The following is a 6130-nucleotide window of genomic DNA, read 5'->3' as shown; positions in this document are numbered from 1 at the left end:
AGACCGCGAGTTCGGAGGTTTTCTTCTCCAGGCAGCAGAGGAGGCTGCTGGGAAGACAGGACACGTGGAGGGATCTGGGGCTTCTATCGCGGGGCACCACACAAGCGCCAGGCGTCGGGCCCAGGAGACAGGGTGGAGCTCTGGGGGAGTAGCTGGCTGCCTAAATAACGCTGCCTCTCCTCGTGAGACTGGTTTAACCTTATCTTCTGGATTCCTGAGTGGCTCTCTCTGGCGCCCTGGGGCGTAACCCTCCTGCGGGAGAATCCTGCTGCGGCGGATTTAGGGGCGCGGTTTCGGATGCCCACTCGGACCCTTGGGATCTGGCTGTGGGGAGGTATCAATGGCAGGTGTTAAGCGGTGTTACTGGACAAGAAGGATGACCTGCCTGGCTGAGTGACCGCTTCCAGCCACAAGAATCTTGCATTCACTCATCCGGGAGTGACCATCCTTGCACCTCAGGAGAGGCTCCCCCTTTAACAGACCCCCGCTCATCAGTAACGATTTCCTGGGAAATGAAAGCCCCTTCGGAGTATGTTGTAGCCCAGGCAGTTTAGGGAGTGCCCCAGCTCAGAATGCCATAATTAAAAATTGCAAAAAGGATAAAAAAAAGGGAAGCTTGTGCAGTTCCCTATCCAACTAAAATCATATTCATCAATACTTTGGCATGCGGTATGACCCTATCTGTTAAATCAGTATTTATCGAACACCTAACGTGTGCTAGCTTAAGGATGCTGTCGTGTGAGATAACGGTCCCTGCCTTCATGCAGCTCACAGTTGCAGAAGCAAAAATTATACTGTCCTGTCACCATTCTTAGAGTGTACATCAAGTCCCACAGGAAGAAAAAAAAAAAGACAGTTTTAACCATGAGATAAAGTAAGCAAACTACTCTTAGATCTAGTCTCCAAAATGAATGAAATTTCAAGCTCTTCCCGGATGTTACTAATTGCTTAATAAAAACCATTTTATCCCTGACTTCTGAATAATAGAAATTTGGGGATATGTTACAATCTTGGTGTCATATATCCCCATGTGAGCAAATTATCCGTGTTGAAGAGAAAAATGTAAATGTGGTAATCTTTATACATTTTTCCCCTTAAATATCTGTTGTATTATTCAGTGATCAAATACTACTGAAATCTGCAGGTGTTTGCAAGTAAACTTATCTTTTTAAAAACTTTTGTCACCCAGTTTTCCTTTCACACTAAGTGGGGGAGACAGACATAACCAGATTATAAGAACTGATGGGCTCTAAGGGAGACAGGGAAGGTAATTACCACTTGGGTGAGTTAATTAGCTAAATACTAGAAGCTTGGGGTAATTCCAGATTGCAACAAACAATTCTGGGGTGTCAGTGATGTGCGAAGCACTATAGGAGAACCCTGGCTGCAAGTTAGAATAGCTCTGGGGATTTAAAATATTCTGATGGCCATACTGCCCCCCAAACCAATTAAGTCAGAACTTCTAGGGGTGAGAACTAGGTAACAGTGTTTTTTTAAAGCTCTGCAGGTTAATTCCAATGTGCAATTAAGATGGAGAACTACTGCTACAGAAGATACCAAAATAAATAAGATAGTCTTCCATGGAATCAAACACTTGGCAAGGGTGAATTTTACAGTTTGTCAATAATTATATTTCAATAGCAATTATATAAAAAACAGGATAATCTTTGCCCACCTGGAATCTAAAAGCTCACAGAGGACCAAATTATGAACATGAATAATTGCAGTGAAGACAGACTAGGTAAGTGTTAAATTTGCTGCACAGGCAGTCAAAGAACTCAGAGGAGGAAGAAGTATTTTCAGGTTTGAGGTAGGGTGGGGGAGTGTTGGTGATCCAATCAGTTTTCAGCTGTCAGCTCGCAGGGACTGGGTCTGCACACAATGGGTCAGATTTCTGTTACCATGAACCCTCAATTATTGGATGAAGGCCTGGGCAAGTAGGAGAGGTGAGGAGGAAAGATTTTCCAGCTAGAGAGACTGGAGATTTTAACACATCTCTTTTTAGTAACTGATAGAATTTGAAGACCTTTGAACTCAGTTAATAAATTTGACCAACAAGACATAAAACACTGCACCCATCATTTGTAGACTAGGTTCTTTTCAAGCCCTCCTGGAACGTTTGCAAAATCAACTATGTTCTTAGCCATAAAGCAAATATCAACAAATTTCAGAGGACTGTGATCTTAGAGAGCATGTCCTTGGACCTCATGCAATTGAAGTAAAAATAATAACTAAAAGATAACTAGCAAATCCTTCTAAGTTTGGGTCTGAAGAAACACTTTTAAGTGATCCAAATGGAGAGACTTTCATGAATTAAGGCACATTCACAGGAAAGAACTAGACATATGATAGAAAACAAATTTCCTCTAGTTTCCTTTTTTTGTAATTTCATGATTTCAATAATAAACTAGGACCCTAAGAATTCATTTTCATCTCTACATGCTAGAGTGTCTTTTGCAAAACTCTATGTGCACTTACCGAGACTGGGCCTTGTCACTGGGCAGCCCAGGCTAACCCCTTGCTACTTCAAGTTTGGTCCATTGGTATCCACATCACCAGGGAGCTTGTTAAAAAATCCAGGCCCCACCCCAGATATACTAAATCAGATCTGCATTGTAACAATTTGCCCAGGTAATTTGTACACACATTAGAGTATGAGGAGCTCTGATATGGGAGGAGGGGGACAGTGAGTGGGAAAGGCTGGCAAACTGCCTCAGTTTCCTCCTCAGCCCTTTTACAGTTAGGTTCCCACTCTACTACTTGAATAAACTCACTCTTAGCCAGACCACCAGCTATCTCTTTATTGCTAAATCCAAAGCCCTTATCTCATGTGACCTGGAAGTATCCTTCTTCATGGTTGCCCACTCCTCTTTCTTGGAGAAATCTCTCGCTTTCCTTTTATCACCTTAACTGCTTCTTCTCTGTCTCCTTAGGTTCCTCCTACCCTGTTAGTGTGGGGGCACCATCGCCATTTCCCCTCCCTCCTGCCACCTGCAGGGATGCTCTGCCTTCTGAGACTTTCATGGCTATCTCTCTGATGGCGACCCCAAGGCCGTATCTCTTGAACTCCAGATTGCCATGTGTGTACTTGGCCTATTCCACAGACAACTCAAAACGTGAGGCTTATGGATGAGTGGGAAAAAGTAGTTTTGACACAGCATTTGGAGTCTCATTCATATGAAGTTGAACATATCTATACAAGTTGTACAAGTATATATGTGTAAAGCAACATGTAGAAGGATATTCAGCAAAAATGTGGATAGCATTTGTCCCTGGGAGGTGGGATTTCCAATGATTTTTTTTCTTCCTTTCTTTTAACGTGAGCAGCATCATTCACACCCAGACAGTAGGACTATTAAAAGACAAGCACTGTCTCAGTAAGTCTGTTATCTTTCCTAAGCAGCAGGAAGACAGTCCTGTCCTCTCTCCATGGCCCTTAGGCTTGCTTTCTCCTTATTTGGGAGGGGTGTGTAACAACAAGGGTCCCAGGAGGAACCAGCTGGCAGACTCAAATTAGAATTATCTGAGGAGTTTCAATAATGCAGTTGTTTACAAGTATGTGAGCGGTATAAAGAAACTACAAGGGATTATGCAGTACCACTGGGACCCTGTGCCTACCCCAGGCCTGTAAGGGAGAGGGAACTAGTGGTTATTGGAGGTGGGATAGGGGCTGTACGGAGAGGGCTCTCTAATGGCAGCTAAGACCTGGGGCCCAAGACATTGGACCTAAAGGGCCAAAGCAAAGGTCTCTAGCACAGCAAAGGACTCTCTTCTGTCCCCTTCTCACATTTTCATAAGCCTGGGACCATCCAGTTCTCCTGCCTGTTCACCCTGCATCCAGATCTATCAGGAATGCAGTATTTCCACTCTCTTGATGATCTATCCTGCTTAATGCCCTCAGGTTAAAACCTAGACTCCATAGTTTAGCACATGATCTTCAATGATCGGACTCCTTTGTCAGCCTCATCTTGCCATTCCTGATCTCTTACCCTCTATACTCCAGTCATGCAGAATTTCTTGCCTTTCCCACGAAGGACCATGTTGTCTGTCTTTTGCCTCCAGGGATTTCCACATGCTGTTCCCTCTGCCTTGAGTGGTATCTCCCCCAAACTACCCTCATGCACTCCTCTTTACTTCTTATCCTTTAGGGCTTGCCATCACCTCCTCCAGGAAGTCTCCCTGGATTCTCCAAACCTGGATTAGGGAGAATGGACTGAGCCACAGGCAACCAGTTGCTCCTCTCAAACTCCACGGTGATGAGTTACTCCTCCTTAAGGGAGAATAAATGAGGGGACAGAATATTCCTCCCATACTTTTTCCTTCCTGTAGAGTAGACTGTCCAGTCCCTTGAACTTTCAGCCTTCAGAACGATGAGCAGTAGATTTCTGTTGTTATAAACCATCCAGTCTGTGGTATTTTGTTACAGCAGCATGAACAAACTAACACAATCACCATTCATGTTTATTTGGGGTCTGTTTACTCATTTATGGACTGTCACCCTACTAGACTGGAAGCTCTACAACGTCAGGGGTGGGTCTATATTTCTCCTAGTTGTATTCTGTGCACCCAGTATGGTAGCTGGCACATGGTGGGGACATAATAAAAGCTGAGGGACTGAATTTTACAATTGTTTTACAATCTGATTGTACTTTATAGACTGCATGGATAAATGTTCATTCACTCTTAGAAGTACCTGGAAAGAAAATAATGAAGATAGTTTCACCACTGCCTGACCTACATGTCTTGAGGTTGATGGAAAGTTAAGAGGATATTTGTTTGGTTCTGTTCCACACAGTGTGCTTTCCAGGGCGGTCCCTGCTAATAATGCCCAGCTCTGAATTCTTCTCAAAGAGTTCTTGAATTAATTTGACTCCTTTGTTGGAAAAACTAAGACATTATTTCCCAGCTTTCATCAGAAAGAGCCTGCAGAAGACATTTTATTTGTAGCACCAGCATTAGTTTCCTTATAGACATTGGAGGTTTGTTGATGGAAGCTATTCCATTCATCGCTTCGCCTACTGTTAGTAATATACAATAGAGTTTATATTACATAAGATAAGTTTTAATATGATAGACTACTATTGCATATGTTATCATGTTCCATCATATAGTCAAAGCCCAATTTACAAAGAGCAAACAAATGAAAATCATGGACCTTTAATGGAAATGTTTGAGATTGAGAGGACAGTAACTTTTGTTTAAAATACTAATTCAATCAAGGTCTTTATTGTGATGCTCTCCAAAATGCAAAATGTATTCTGAGAGGCTGTTTGGAGGTCATGGCTAAGAAGTGTGAGAGATTTTGCAGCTTTGATCCAGCTTTTTGCTTACGAAAGCAAAACCCCAAACTCCTTTTACTCTAAAGGAACATGCACGGCCCCAGGGTACGCTTCGTTTCCTCTCCAGGACTAGAATAGGGACCTTGGGCGGACCGTGGGCTCTCTGAAACACTGTGGAATTCAGATGCCTATCACCAAACTTTTAATTAACAAATCAATTGATTAATTATTGGTGTCATTTAAACTGGCTTAAAACATGACACATTCATGGGAAAAGGAAGATGGGAGGGAGAAGTAGCTTCAGGGGCTACGCCTTACCAAACTGGAGCGGAAGTAGCTCCAGCTAATTCCCCTGAAGTTCCCCTTTGCTGCACAAGCCTCTGCCCCACGGCAAAAATAAGAGAACTTGCCCTAGGTGGTGGAGCTCTAGGGATAAAATGAGATTTTATATACACCAATATTTTCTTTAGGTTTTCCTTTAGTTGAGGTATAGTTTACATTAAGTAACATTCACCTTTTTTTTAGTATACATTTCTGCCAGTTTTGACAGAAGCATACAGCTGTACAATCTAGCACCACAGTTCCATCACCCCCTAAAATTCTCCTTTCTCGTCAACTCCTCCTGCCACCCCTAGCCCCTGAAAACCACCACTGACCCATTTTCTGTATCTATCACTTTGTCTGTTCTAGAATGTCATAGACATGGCATTATACCTTATGTAGCCTTTTGGGTCTAGCTTCCTTCACTTTTCATTTGGGATTCATTCAAGTTATATATGTCACCAGTTCCTTATTTTCACTGCTAGGCAGTATCCCATTGATGAACCTACTTACTAGTTTGGTTATCCACT

The sequence above is a fragment of the Manis pentadactyla genome, chromosome 11 (assembly GCF_030020395.1).
Source record: "Manis pentadactyla isolate mManPen7 chromosome 11, mManPen7.hap1, whole genome shotgun sequence".
Taxonomy (NCBI): Eukaryota; Metazoa; Chordata; class Mammalia; order Pholidota; family Manidae; genus Manis; species Manis pentadactyla.
Note: the sequence above shows the minus strand (reverse complement) of the source record.